Raw genomic sequence first — 15,578 nt, 5'->3', positions numbered from 1 at the left:
AGCCAGAAAATTGGAACCTACTAAAAACTCAGAATAACACAAGAGTTTGTGTGCCAAATAAATGTACACCAAAAAAGTCATTTTTCTATTCACTGTTACTTAATTTTCTACTTACTGTATTTCTATATAACCAATTAGAAGATATAAAATAGAAGAAAATATCCTAGCCACGATAGCAATTTTTAAATATTCTAGTTACCCCTAAGAAGAAATGCATGAGAACCATAAATGATATAAAAGATGTGAGAAAATTTAGAAACATCCATGAAAAAAATGTCAACTCTGTTAATTCATAATCCATCATATATCCAGTTAAAATTCAAAAGAAATTGACACAGAATTTTTAAATTGACAAAAATGTCCCTGGCCATATATCACTGGAAAAGTAGCAAGTGAGTTTACAAATTTTTGGAAAAGAAAAATAACATGAGGAGGGGGTTTTCTCTGCTAGATAGTAAATGTATTATAAACAAAGAAGTAAATCAGGCTGCATCCACAAGAACTAATGGGCAAATCAATCAAGAAAAAAAATAAGCTCTGAAGCCATACAAAATAATACACAAATTTATTGAGAAAGAAAGCTCACAAACCAAAAAGAAGAGGGGACTGGTGATGCAGTAAATGATGTTGGAGAAACTGGCCAGAAATCGGAGGAGGATCGGTTTAGATCTACACTTTATACTGTAAAATATTTTCCAGACGCATTAGAGCATTACGTATAATAATTCCACTTAAAAAAAAAAAGCAAACGAAAAAACTTGGGGAAAAAAAGGTAGATAACTAAATCTGGATGAAGGACTTTGTAAGAATAGAAACAATAACCAGACACTCGCTCCGCGGGGCGCAGTTGGCGGCCGCCGCCGAGGCTTCGCCGCGCAGACGGCGGTGTCGCGACCAGACACTGAGGAGGCAGCGATTCCAGCCTCGGGACCCCGAGAGCGCCCCTGGCTGCTGGAAGCCGCTCCTTCCTTCCTTTCCTAGCCGCAGGCCCCGCTCGGTGCCGGACGACGCCGAGGGCTGCCAGCCTGGGTAGAGAGGAGCCCTGCCCTCAGCCGCGCCCGCCGCCCGGCCTGCAGGGGCCGCGGGAGCTCGGCGCCCGCCCTGCCGCGAGCCTCTCAGTCGGCGCGCGGGAGCAGCGTCGGCGCGGGACGCCTCGCGGGCTGAGGCGGCGGCAGCTCCCCCGGCTCCCTCCCGTCCGCGGGCGGAGACCTCCGGACGCCGCTGAGGAGATTCCAGCCGGCGTTCGCGGGGGCGCAGCGCGGTGAGTGCGCGGCTTCCCAGCGCCGGGCTCCACCCCCAGCCGCCGTCCGCGTCCACCCACCCCTCTCGGCCGCCGGCGGGTTTCGACCTCGCGTCCCCGGCTCCGCCGGCTCCTTTCCCGCCACCGGGGCCTCCCCGCGCCCAGCCCCCGCCGCCCGAGCGTCCCTTCCGGGCACGTGGGCTCACTCACCGCCGCTCCCTGCCCGAAACCCAGCCAGCTCCTGGCTCTTAGCCCGGCTGGTCAGCTCCGTGAGGCCCACCCGGGAAGCCCCCCCTCCGAATCCGGCCTCTTCGTCCTTCAGGGAGGGTGCGGTCTGCGCTCTGCCTTCCCCAGAGCCTTGGCCCCAGAGTCTTGTGGAAGGAGGGAAGTGGAGGTCCTGGGGGCTACTTGGGTTGTTTCCACCTGGATGGGGAGCTGGTGTGGGTTATGGAGGATGTGGCTTCCCTTGTCAGTCGGTAAAGAATCTGCCTGCAATGCAGAGTGGACACGACTTAGCCTCTAAAAGCACCAACCATGGAGGATGTATATTTGGATTGGAGGCGACTTGAGGATGGAGTGGTTGGGGAATGAGGGAGCGGTGGGGGCAGTGGCGATTTTTACCCGTGGGATTAGGCTGTGGCCTGTTGGAAAACCTCCTTTCCTTCTCTTGACTTGCATCCTTGACAGTTCTTTCGGCAGCGTTGATGCTTTTCCCAATCTGTGCCAGATGCAATTTAAAAAAAATTGTTTATTTTTATTTTACTTACTAGGCTGCTCTGGGTCTTAGTTGTGGCAGGGAATGTGGGATCTAGTTCCCTGACCAGGGATTGAACCAGGTTCGCTGCATTGGGTGTGCAGTCTTAGCCACTGGACCACAGGGGAAGTCATGGTGCAGTGTAATTCCTTGGTCTACTTGGAATTTTTCATACCTTTCCTCTCCTTTTTCTCGTCTCAACGCGAAGCAGTATCTGATTCTCCTCAGAGTGGTGCAAACAAGAATTACTGGGGAAATGTTAATTATTCCATTTCTTCATGAGTATTTTCCAATTATATATTTAAGATATCTGTAAGAGAAGACTTTAGAATAAGGGACATCTTTGTTTTGTAGGATTTCTTTTGGGATTAGGAGTAATAGAGAAGGAATACATTCATTATCTAGTTATCTCAATTAGATTTAAGTATGTACTGCCTTATGTATTCCTTTCAGTTAGACCTGGGAAATAATTTTTCTCCTTTCATACATGATCTTTTCTCCCTGCCCCCTGACTAGGTCTCATCTGCTTTTTTTTCTTAAAGTAAATATAAACTTGTTTCATTCTGTTTTTAATTTTTATTTTTTTTTTAAATTATCAAAGTGTGATACATTTACAGGAGACTTGGAAAACACAGAATAAGTAAACTTGTTTCTTGAAGGAAATAATGTAGTTAGACCTATGAGGTTGATTCTTGTCCAGGCATTTTATGACAATTTCAGGACAGTGCCATACATAAAATATAGTCTATTAGTCACTATTGTTAAATAGGGATCTAAAATACTTATTGTGCACTCCAAGGGTATTATTGCCTGTCCTGTGTTTTGATGCAGAGCTATTTAGTTTGTATGAAAAATCCATTGATCTCTGTCCTAGAAAGATTTTAGAATGAATAGAGATCATAACTTAAGTATCTGCATGTTTCCTTTGAATTTCTTGAGTTGTATTTTAATATTTATTTATTGGCTGTGCTGGGTCTTAGTTGCTGCACAAGGGACCTTCTATCTTCATTGTCACATGCAGGATCTTTAGTTGTGGCATGCAAACTCTTGGTTGTGGCATATGGGATCTAGTCCCCTGACCAGGGATCAAACTGGGGCTGCCTCCATTGGGAGTCCAGAGTCTTAGTCAGTGGACCACCAGGGAAGTCCCTTTTGAGTTATATTTTAATTCACATTTTATGGCTTATCATTTCTTAATTTAAGTTTCTTACTAACTTCCCTTCCTTCCACCATAATTCCTGAAGCCATCTTATATATATTTTTTAAAAGTATACTTGATTTTGTTCAGAACAGTTTTAGATTTATAAAAAAATTAAGATCATGCAGATAGCCCCACCCAGTTTCCCCTGTTATTAACATCTTACATTAGTATGGTACAGTTGTTACAATTAATGAACCAATCTTGATACATTATTAACTAAAGTCTGTAGCCTTTTTAGATTTCCTTCTTTTTTTTTTTCCTATTTCAGTATTCCATTCAGGATATTTTTTACTCTTCTTTTTAAAAAATTTATTTATTTGGATGCACCAGGTCTTAGTTGTGGCATTCATGATCTTTAGTTGTGGCATGTGGGATATAGTTTCCTGACCAGGGATGGAACCTGGGCCTCCTGCACTGGGAGCATGAAGTCTTAACCACTGGACGACCAAGGGAAGTCCCTCCATTTAGGATACCACATTATATTTGGTTGTCCTATCTCCTTAGGCACCTGTTAATTTTATTTTTTTTTAATATTGTGTTTACAAACTTTTTAACTCTGTGGAACTGTGAGGTTAATTATCTTATGAGGCTATTGTATTGCTAAGTAATGCCATTCGTGGCTTTGACAATGAAAGATTGATCTCTATTTTCACTGGCAGTGTCTGTAATTTTCTTATATGTTAGCAAAGGTCTGCAGAATCTATGTCATCTTGATGTAGCTCTTCATGAATTTTTTATTTTTAGGTTTTAGAATTCCACAGTCCAGCTTTCAAGGACTGCTGCTGCTGCTAAGTCACTTCAGTCATGTCTGACTCTGTGTGACCCCATAAACAGCAGCCCACTAGACTCCTCTGTTCCTGGAATTCTCCAGGCAAGAACACTGGAGTGGGTTGCCATTTCCTTCTCTGATGCATGCATGCATGCTAAGTCACTTCAGTCATGTCCAACTTTACGCAACCCCATGGACAGCAGCCCACCAGGCTCCTCCATCCACAGGATTCTCTAGGCAAGATGACTGGAGTGGGTTGCCATTTCCTTCTCCATTTCAAGGACTAATCTGTGGCAAAGTTTTATTTGTCTCCTTAATAGAATTTATCACACTTCTGATTCTTATTATTTTGTGTTTGTTTTTGTCTATTTCCCGCAGCAGAATGCAAGTCCCATGATGATTAAAAACTATTATTTTTGTTGTTGTTCATTGTCTCCCAGTGCCTGGAATAGTGCCAGGCTTGTTGTGGGTACTCAGATATTCAGTGACTGAATGGTGGTTGAATCTAACGGTAACCAGAGCTAGTAGTCATCTTTGCTATGGTGAAGTCTACATTTTTCCCTTATGCAATTAATAGTTTAACATTTTATACTTACATTTTTTTATTGTATACAGGGTTACTCCAGATGTTTAGGGGGCAGGGAACTCAATAATTTATAGCTTTTACCATCTGACTAAAAAAAAGAAGAAGTACAACTGACCAGAATTTTATACTTTTAATTTAGTTAAATGAAATCGTTTTGTTAAAGTTGTTGTTAAATTATTTGCTATTCGTATAGCACCTAAAATTATGTCAAATGATTGTTAAAGATGTTCATGGAACAGGATTTGAAGTTAAGTAGACTGTTTTATTTAGCTTTTCAAAGATTTACGTTTCTGTGCTGATAAATGAAGGTGAATTGTTTCAGTTCATGAAGCCTCATTTTGAGTTAATGACATTAGTCTTGGTAATCTTCCTATAAACTCTGGTGATTTCTTTATATTTCAGTGGTATACATGGTTCAATAAAGGAAAGCTGACATAAAACCAAAAACCAGCAATAATGAGAAAATGGCCTGCCCCCTTATCAGTGGGGGTTCAGAGGCGGTATTCCGGAGTATCTCCCCCAGTGACAGCTTCCAGCTTGCTGTGTCTCATAGAAAGCTTCCTTCCTGTTCACTTGGCCCCTCAAACATGTCACCCAGGCTTCGGTTTCACAGAGGAACTCTGGCTGCGGGCCAGGCCCTCTCTGTCACTACCTCCCTCCCAAAAAGAATGCCAAGCAGTGGCTCTGGGTTTCTGGCCACTGAACAAACCCAAATCCAATCTTCCCATTTGGGAGAGAGATCCCCACCAGCAAAAGGGCCTGGGTCTGACAACAAGCAGAGGGGAGGAGAGGGGTTTCAAGAAGACCCTAGTCCTCAGGAGCTGGCCGCCTACCCACAAACGCCCGTCTAGTTCTCCTTCCATTCAGCATCCCCACTTCCCCTGCAAATGGGCTTCATCACACCCATCTTCCTGCAAGGTCTGAACTGGCTGAAACAATGCAATTTAGTCCCCAGGGGCTGGGACCTCTTTTACAGATATGAGGTTATGCAAATTACTAGGCAAAGAGAGTTTTGCAACATGCAATGAATAATTGCAGTAACTTGAAGGGCAATGAGAGCAGCAACTATCTTCCATCCCAGTGTGTCCCTCTCTTTAGTGGGCTGAGTGATGACCCCCAAAAGGCTATGTCCAATTCTAAACCCCTGGAGTCTATGAAATGTGACCTTATCGGAAAAAGTCTTGGGGTGTAATTAAGGACCTCAAGATGAGATTGTCCTGGATTGAGAGTGGGCCCTAAACCCAATGACAAATGTCCTTATAAGAGAAAAGCAAAAGGCTATTTGAGACACACACAGGGAAGACGGCCGGGTAAAGATGGAGGCTGAATAATGGGCTCGTTTCATCCATCTCATTAGAACTGATTCAAATGAATTCTTTTTAATGGCTGAGTAATATTCCATGGTGTATATGTACCATAGCTTCCTTATCCATTCGTCTGCTGATGGGCATCTAGGTTGCTTCCATGTCCTGGCTATTATAAACAGTGCTGCGATGAACATTGGGGTGCACGTGTCTCTTTCAGATCTGGTTTCCTCAGTGTGTGTGCCCAGAAGTGGGATTGCTGGGTCATATGGCAATTCTATTTCCAGTTTTTTAAGAAATCTCCACATTGTTCTCCATAGCAGCTGTACTAGTTTGCAGGCAGGATGCATAAGACAAGTGCTTGGGCCTGGTGCACTGGGAAGACCCGGGGGAATCGGGTGGAGAGGAAGGTGGGAGGGGGGATCGGGATGGGGAATACATGTAACTCCATGGCTGATTCATGTCAATGTATAACAAAAACCACTACAATACTGTGAAGTAGTAAGCCTCCAACTAATAAAAATAAATGAAAGAAAAAAAAAAAGATGGAGGCTGAGATTGGCATGAAGCATCTACAAACCAAGGGATGCCAAAGATTACCAGTGGAATCTAGTAGAAAGGCATGGAATGGGTTCTCCCTCAGAACCTCCAGAGGGAACCAGCCCTGTTGATGACTTGATTTTGGACCTCTGGTCTCCTGTGCGAGAATAAATTTCTGTTATTTTAAGGCCCTAGATTTGTAGCAATTTGTTATGGTAGCTACAGGGAACTAATACAGACTCTCACACACAGAGTTACAGCAATCTAGGTCTCCAGGTCTGGGTACCCCCACCCAGCTAACTCAAGTCCAGGTTCACGACTCAGCTGTCTGTGTTCTCTGAATCACGAACCCACTGAGATTCCCCCTCCTCCTAGAGGAAGCCCTGAGGAGCACCAGCTTTATTTGCCTGACTGTCCAGTAGAAGGGGTGTGTGCCAGGCAGATGATAGTACCATCCCGTTATTTTAAAGTGTTCCCTTCATGGACTCTAAAAAATAAGCAAATAAAATGAAATAAAAGAGAAAATAGTTTATCTTGAAATAAAAAATGCAAAACCAACATGGAAAAAAGGGAAGCTAAGATTGATCCCTAAAGCATTACTCAGAGGTTTTTCTGTCCTTGGTGACTTTTGTTCTTAGCGCTGACTTCCTATGGAAGTCTGGGGTAGGACCAGGTTTCCACCTGCAGAGGTTGCCCACAAGGTGAAACTTGAGAGCCAACCTCTTCTGATGCTTCTGAAATTCCCCTGGGACAGTTATCAGATGGTGGGATTTCAGGTACTAGGGTCCAACCTAGAAGGAGCTGTTTCAAGGAATGGGTGGACCTTAGGATTAGCAGGTGACTGCGCTCTCAGCTGATAAGGAAGGTCACTCCACTCACCAGGAAGCTGTCCAGAACAGAATTTGAAGGTCTTATCAAAGCAAAAGCCATACTGACAGGCAGCAAGCCTGTTGGGCCAAGTTTGCTGGGAGCAGAGCTGTTGCACTGTGTAATAATACTTACCTGTGTATGACCTAAATACCAGGACCCCATAACACCCCCACATGTCGGAGAGAGTCACTGTTTTGAATGTACTCTTCTGGGATACTTTTTTTTTTTCAAATTTTCTAGACAATTTTTTTAGAAGTTTTAGATTTATAGAGAAGTTGGGAAGATAGTACAGAGTTCCCATATACCTCACACTCAGTTTCCCCTATTAACATAGCACGTTAATATGACACAATACTAATTTGTTACAATTAATGAACCGATTTTTATTGTTTTGTTGTTTAGTTGCTAAGTCCTGTCCAACTTTTTTGCAACCTCATGGACTGTAGCCCACCAGGCTCCTCTGTCCATGAGTTTCCAGGCACAAATACTGAAGAGGGTTGCCATTTTCTTCTCCAGGATGGGGTACTTTTGATAGGAAAGTGTGTATGTTGTTTTCTATGATTTATTGTTGTTGTCATCACAGATGGGAACATTCATCATAAACTCTTCCACAACTTGCTGTTTTTTATTTTAAGATGTTCTTGTGGTGGTTCCACAAAAAACATTGTCTTAAGGGAGTTTTTGGCCAAAGAGCAAAGAAGACTCCTTTCTGCTTTCCAAACCCCATATAATTTTTTTTTTAACTTAGTATGTGAAAATTTTCTGAACTCCAAGAAACAGTCAGTAGTCAGGAGGGGTGTTAAGCAGTGTCCCTGTATTTCCCGTGCAAGGTGACATGAAGAAAATTGCATTTTACCCACATTGGCTCCTCAGCCTTCTGTGGATGACGTTTCTGCTTGAAACTTTCAAAAGGTGGAACTCCCAACCCCCACTTCCAACTCAACTTAGGCAGGCAGGGGAGAGGGGAGGAGAGGTGGAGGTGGGCTTACATCAGCTTGTCCACAGCTGGGTCCCTACTCCCTCCCCACGGTAACACTCCCTCCTCTTTTAACCCAAGATGATTGACAAGGACATTCAAGTTCAGCGTTTCCTTTCTCACTTGAGGCGCTGAGAGGTAAGTAAACTTCTCATGACTTAATGGAAGACATAAAGACTGGTGAATATCCCATTCTTTCAGTTTAATTCCTTGATACAGTTTTTATAAACTATCTTATATAACAAAATTAACCTAAGCCTTGCTGTGCCATATTTTCTAAATCAGGATTTCACCAGTTCCAAATAGCCATAGACAAGGATAGCATCACCATTTGACAAAAGACCAAGACCCCCAGCCCTGTGCCTACAGAAGTGTCCACATATCCATTCACATCACCACTTATGAATCTACTTTTCTTTACATTAGCTGCATGGTATTTTGTTATATTTATTTATCCAAACCCCATTGCTAGTCATTTGGATTTTTCCTAAGCTTTTGTGACAGTAACACAGCGCGTCAGAGAATATCTCTTTAAATATATGTTTGTACTATGTGAGACTATTTCTGAAACGTATATCCTTAGAAATAGAATGGCTGGGTTACAAGGAAGACACATTTAAAACTTTGGTAGGCTACCAGATTCTCTTCCAAAACTTTGCACTTTTTCACGCCTCCAGCTGTGGTTTGTGAGTGTGGCTGCTTCTTCCCACTCCCAACACCCCTGAGCCTGTTCATTGCTGTCAATCCATAAGCCACTCTCATTTGAACTATTCAATTATTAATGAAGTTAACCATCTTCTCAAATACTTCTTGGCTTCTGAGTTTATTCATGAGCAGCTGGTTCTTTAATTGAAAAAAATATTCAATTTATCAAGTTATATTGTTTCCTCCAGGAAGTGCTCATTATGCTCAAGAGAATACAAGGAAGCTCTTGCTTCCCATATATTATGCACAGGAGTGTCTCACTTCCTGTAGAGAAAACAGTTATTCACTTCAGTGTCAGCCACGCAAAGTGCTCAGCGTCAGATATGAGCACTTCCAGATTTCAAGGATCTGCTTCAGGGGTCAATTTCTAGACTCCACAGATAGGAAAAAGTCACTTCACAAAACAAATACAAATTTTACACAGACACACACAAAAAGGATCATCAGTTATTTAACTCAAGTAAGTATTGAACCATGTTAAATATAATTTAATGTATTAAATGTTAAATTTATTTCAATTTTAGTAAATGTTAAAATCTTTTTAAAAATATTTATTCAGCTGCATCAGGTCCTAATTGCGGCACATGAGATGCTCATTGTGGCATATGGGATCTTCTGTTGCAGCCCGTGGACTTCTCTCTGGTTTGTGGCACATGAGCTTTGTAGTTGTGGTTCCTGGGTTTAGTTGCCCTGTAACATTTGGGATCTTAGTTCCCCAACCAGGAATCAAACCCATGTTTCCTGTGGCAGATTTTTAACCACTGGACTCCCAGGGAAGTCCCGAAATGTTAAGATCTTGATTGTCCTGATGGATTGACCCCATTCACATGTATCCCAGCCTCCTCCAAGGGTCTCTTCCTCTATCTCATAGGCTGGAAAACTGAAGAGTACATTTCCCAGACTTACAGCTAGAGTTTCCGGTTTGAGTTCAGATCTGACAGGTCACATGCCCTGGCCCATGATTTGGAAGGAGCAAGTGAGATAGGGGCCCATTTCTGTGGATGCAGATGCTGCTGGGACAAAGCAGGGTTAAAGAGAAGCTGTGTTCTGCCACAGAGAACATTCCAGCATGTTGCTCTCTGGTGTTTTCCTCCAACTAAACCCAGACTGATAAAACTCACAAATATACTAGACAGGCCCATGTAAGATACAAGAAAGAAAGGCAAAGTGCAGTGCAGCCATGAATCATGCTTATTATGACTTTCCTAATAGTACTTTAATCAGATACCTCATCCCTGAAAGAAATTTAAAAATGACATAAAAGTTGCAAAGAATGAAATAAATACCATCTGATTCCATAAGAATCAAGTATTCATGAGAAGACATTCAGCTCCTCAGAACATTTTCATCACCCTGAAAAGAAGTCCCATAGCCATTAATTGTCGCTCCCCATTCCCTCTTCCCTCCAGCCACCAATCTACCATCTATTTCTATGGATTTGCCAGTTCTGGACACTTCATGTAAATGGAATCATACAATAGGTAGACTTTTGTATTTGACTTTTACTTAGCATAATGTTTTCCACCTTCAACCATGTTACAGCATGTATCAGAACTTTCTTCCTTTTTATGGCCAAATAATATTCCATTGTATGGATATGCCATGTTTGTTTATCCATTCTTCCATTATTTATTTCTTTGGGTTGGGTTTTTTTTTTTTTTTTGGCTTTACAAATAATGCTGCTGTGAATATTTATGTATGAATATACATATTCATAAATTTTCAGTTCTCTTGGTTATGTGCTCAGGAATAATATTGCTGGAGCATATCATAAATCTGCTTTAGCTTAAGAAGATGCCAAACCATTTCTCATAGCAGCTACATATCAGCAATATGTGAGGATTTCAGTTTCTCTGCATCCTCTCTGACACTTGTTACTGTTCATCTTTTTTATTACAGCCATCTTAGTACATGTGAAGTAGTATCTCATTGTGGTTTGATCACATTCCCCTAATGATTAGTGATGTTGAGGATCTTTTCATGTGCTATTGACCATTTGTATATCTTCTTTGGAGAAGCATCTATTCAAGTCTTTTGCCCAGTTTTTAATTGGGTTATTTGTCTTCTTTGGGGGGGTGGGGGGGTTGTAAGAATTCTTCCTGTATCCTGGATATAAGTCCCTTGTCAGGCATACAGTTTGGAGATTTTTTCTTCAATTTTTGTGTTATCTTTTTAGTTTCTTGATAGTATTCTTTGAAGCACAGAAGTTTTAAATTTTGATGAAGTTTAATTTATCTCATTTTTTTGTTGTTTATGCTTTTAGTGTCATATTTAAGAAACTATTGCTTAATCCATGGTTATGAAAGTTTACTCCTAATTTTCTTCTAAGAGTTTTATGGTTTTAGCTGTTAAGTTTATGTCTTTGACACATTTTGAGTTAACTTTTATATATGATGTGAGATAAAGGGACAACTTCATTCTTTTACATGTGGATATCCAGTTCTCTCAGTATCATTTGTTGAGGAGATTATTCTTTCCCTGTTGAATACTCTTGACACTCTTATATGTGGGTTTCTTTCAGGACCCTTTATTCTTTTTTTCCCCCTCAGGACTCTCAGTTCTATTTGACTGGTCTACATGTCTATACGTATGTCAGTACCACACTGTTTTGATTACTGTAGCTTTGTGGTAAGTTTTGAAATCAGGAAATGTGGATCCTCCAACTTTGTTTTTCTTTTCAAGAGAAAAGAGGACACTGTACACAGCAGGATCAATGATTTTACTGAGAATATTCTTGCCACCCAGTTAAATCTTTTGAACTCCAGTGCAGTAATTCCCTCTGGTTCATCCCAGACACAGAACATCCCTTCTCTGCTTGAAAACTTCTAATGATGAGGAACTTACCTCCTAGGAAAGAGAAAAGTATCAGGCTTGGGTGTGAACTTGAAATGTTCCAAGTAATCATTTGACTGAAATTATACCTTCTCCTCGAAATACAGTCATATTCATCTTATTTACCTAAGACAGAACCAGCTCAAACCATTTTAAATGAGAGACTTATTAGAAGGCTATTAAGTTTGTAAAAGAATTGAAGGGAGATCCACAGGGATTAGGACAGCTCAGAAATCCTGCCAATTGGATGTGAGAGACCAGTTCCTGCTGGCACCCCGCATCACCTTCCTGCTTCCCTGGCATGCTCTCATGGCAGAGGACATGGCCACCACCAGCTTGGGGATAACTTCCTTGCCACTACAATGAGAAAAATCCTCGGGAAGGTCTCTGATTGGCCTGTCCTGGGTCATGTGCAATCTCTAGAACAGTCACTATGGTCAGGGAACTTCTCTCAGTGAACCTGCCTAGGTTACAGAGCTCTCCCCCATTGCCAGGATCAAGAGACTATGATGGAATAGAAGAGGAGCTGCTCCCAGAGGCAAAATCAATTATTAGCAGGAAGAAGGCAAGAGGGGTGCTGAGCTAATACCTATATTACCTCACTGCCAGTCTCTTTTAGGGGTTAGGCATTAAAGATTTGTGTTTAAGTTTAGATACATTAACTGAGGGAAATTTGAGGGACTCCATCACCTCCATGGGGCTGCCCAGGTGGTGCAGTGGTAAAGAATGTGCCTGCCAGTGCGGGAGGCAAAGAAGACACGACTTCAATGCCTGGGTCAGGAAAGTCCCCTGGAGTAGGAAATGGCAGCCCACTCCAGGATTCTTGCCTGGAAAATTCTATGGATAGAGGAGCCTTGTGGGCTACAGTCCAGGAGATCACAAAGAGTTGGATATGACCGAGCAGCTGAGTACATAATCACCTCCATTAAAATGTCATCACAGGTTAATTTATCAAAGTACTGAACCATAACACAGAGAAGCCTTAAAGGACAGAATAGGTACTAGTTTGCTAGGTCTGCCATAACAGAGTACCACCGACTGGGTAGCTTAAACAGATATTTACTTTATCACAGTTCTGGAGGCTGGAAGTCCAAGATGCAGGTGTGAGCAGGGTTTGTTTGTTCTGAGGCCTCTCTCCTTGATTCCTGACAGCTGTCTTCTCACTGTTTCCTAACATGGTTTTTACCCTGTGTGTGTACGTGTCCCTGGTGTCTCTCTGACTGTCTTAATCTCACTTTTTATAAGACACCAGTCCGATTGAACTAGGGCCCACTGTAATGGCCTTTAACTTAATTGCCTCTTTAAAGACACTCTCTCCAAACATAGTCATATTCTGAAGTATTGAAGGTTAGGGCTTCAATACAGGAATTTGGGGGAATTCAATCTATAAGAGGAAATTAGAAGGTATATGTCAGGCCATGGATCATTCAGGGTTGTGTACATGTGTGTATATGCATCTTCTGCTGCCCTCTTCTCCTTTGGCCTTCATTTTTTCCTGGCACCAAGATCTCTTCCAATGAGTCAGTTCCTCCAGTACTGCCAACATATTGGAACTTCAGCATCAGTCCTTCTGATAAATATTCAGAGTTCATTTCCTTTAGGATTGACTGGTTTGATCTCCTTGCAGTCCAAGGGACTCTCAAGAGTCTTCACCAGCACCTCAATTTAAAAGCATCAATTCTTTGGCATTCAGCCTTCTTGATGGTCCAACTCTCACATCTGTACATGACTACTGGAAAAATCATAGCTTTGACTATATGGGCCTTTGTCAGCAAAGTGATGTCTCTGCTTTTTAATATGCTCTCTAGGTTTGTCATTGCTTTTCTTCCAAAGGAGCAAATGTCTTTCAATTTCATTTCTGCAGTCACTGTCCACAGTAATTTTGGAGCCAAAGAAAATAAAATCTGTCACTGCTTCCACTTTTCCCGCTTCTGTCTGCTGTTGGACTTGATGCCATGATCTTAGTTTTTTGAATGTTGAATTTCAAGTCAGCTTTTTCATTCTCCTCTTTCTCGCTCATCAAGAGGTTCTTTAGTTCCTCCTTACTTTCTGTCATTAGAGTGGTATACCATCTTCATATCTGAGGTTGTTGATATTTCTCCCAACAGTCTTGATTCCAGCTTGTGGTTCACCCAGCCCATTTCGCATGACACACTCTGCATGTAAGTTAAACAAGCAGGGTGACAGTATACAGCCTTGTCATACTCCTTTCCCAGTTTTGAACCAGTCAGTTGTTCCATGTCCAGTTCTAACTGCTGCTTCTTGACGCACATACAGGTTTCTCAGGAGACAGGTAAGGTGGTCTGATACTCCCAGAGGTAGCAGAGGATGAGATAGTTAGATAGCATCACTGACTCAGTGGACATGAATTTAAACAAACTACAAGAGAGTGTAGGACAGAGGAGCCCGATGTGCTGCAGTCCATGGAGTTGCAAAGAGTGAGATATGACTTAGTGACTAAACAACCCGTCTGTGTATACATAAAATTATGTATATAGTTATATATAAACCTCATGGTAAAATCTGTAATAGATTTATAGGACCAAAAATAGATTTATAAAAACTATTCATTATAAATGAATATATTTATTATAGATTTCTAAAAACCAAAAATCTATAATAGATACAAACACAAAAGGAAAGGAATCCAAACATAACACTAAAGATAGTCACCAGATCACAAGGGAAGAGAACAAAAGAAGAAAGGAACAAAAAAGAACTACAAAAACAACCCAATACAGTTTTTTAAATGACAATACATATGTTCCTAGCAATAGTTACTTTATGTAAATGGACTAAATGTTCCAATCAAAAGACATAGTGTGGGTGAATGGAAACAAAAAAGACTCATAAATATGTTGCCTGAAATACTCACTTCATATCTAAAAGAAACACAGACTGAACGGGGATGGCAAAAGATATTATTTACAATAGCCATGATAAGGATGCAACCTCAGTGCCCATCAATAGATGAATGCATAAAGAAGATGTGATACCCCCATACACACCAGAATATTACTCATCCATAAAAAAGAATGAAGTCTTGCCATTTGTGACCATATGGATGGACCTAGAGGGTATTATGCTAGCAGTGAATTAAATCAGACAGAAAAAGACAAATACTATATGATTTCACTTTTATGTGGAACCTGAAAAACAAAACAAATAAACAGACATAACTAAGCAGAAACTAAGAGTCATAGATAACCGAGAACAAGCAGGTGGTTGCCAGGGGTGAGGGAGATAGGAGGAGAGAAATAGGTGAGGGAGATTAAGAGGTACAGACTTCCAGTTACAAAATAAATGAGTCATGGAATATAGTCAGTAATTACATAATATCTTTGTATGGTGACAGAAGGTAAATAGGCTTATCTTGATGCTCATTTTGAAAGGTACAGAAATACCAAATCACTATGTCATGTATTAGGAGCTAACATAGAGTTGTAGGTCAATTGTACTTCAGAAATAGACAAACAAACCCATAGACAAAGAGATCAGATTTGTGGTTACCTAAGGCATAGTGTGTTGGGGGTGGGGAAAGAATTGGAAGAAGGTAGTAAAAAGGTGCTAACTTGCAGTTAAAAGATAAATAAGTACTAGGGATGTTAATGTACAACACGATAAATATAACGAATACTGCTCTGTGTTGTATATGAAACTGTTGAGAGTAAATGCTGAGTCTCATAACAAGGGAAAAAAGTTTTTTTTCTATCTCTTTAATTTTGTATCTGTATGAGATGACAGATGTTCACTAAACTTATTGTGATAATCATTTCACTATATGTGTAAGTCAGACCATTA

General features: G+C 41.3%; 1 long non-coding RNA gene across 1 annotated transcript in view; it reads left to right on the top strand.

Annotated features, from left to right (window-relative positions):
* The first annotated feature begins 771 nt into the window (after window positions 1-771).
* Window positions 772-15,578, top strand: part of LOC139031451 (uncharacterized) — a 50,566-nt gene continuing 35,759 nt past the window's right edge. The window contains exon 1 of the long non-coding RNA XR_011483943.1: window positions 772-1,261. This is a non-coding gene — a long non-coding RNA (uncharacterized lncRNA). The remainder of the gene's footprint in view (window positions 1,262-15,578) is intronic.

This window comes from Odocoileus virginianus, chromosome 27 (assembly GCF_023699985.2).
Source record: "Odocoileus virginianus isolate 20LAN1187 ecotype Illinois chromosome 27, Ovbor_1.2, whole genome shotgun sequence".
In the NCBI taxonomy this organism is placed as follows: Eukaryota; Metazoa; Chordata; class Mammalia; order Artiodactyla; family Cervidae; genus Odocoileus; species Odocoileus virginianus.
The sequence above is the reverse complement of the archived record's forward strand: the minus strand, read 5'-3'. Positions and strand labels throughout refer to the sequence as shown.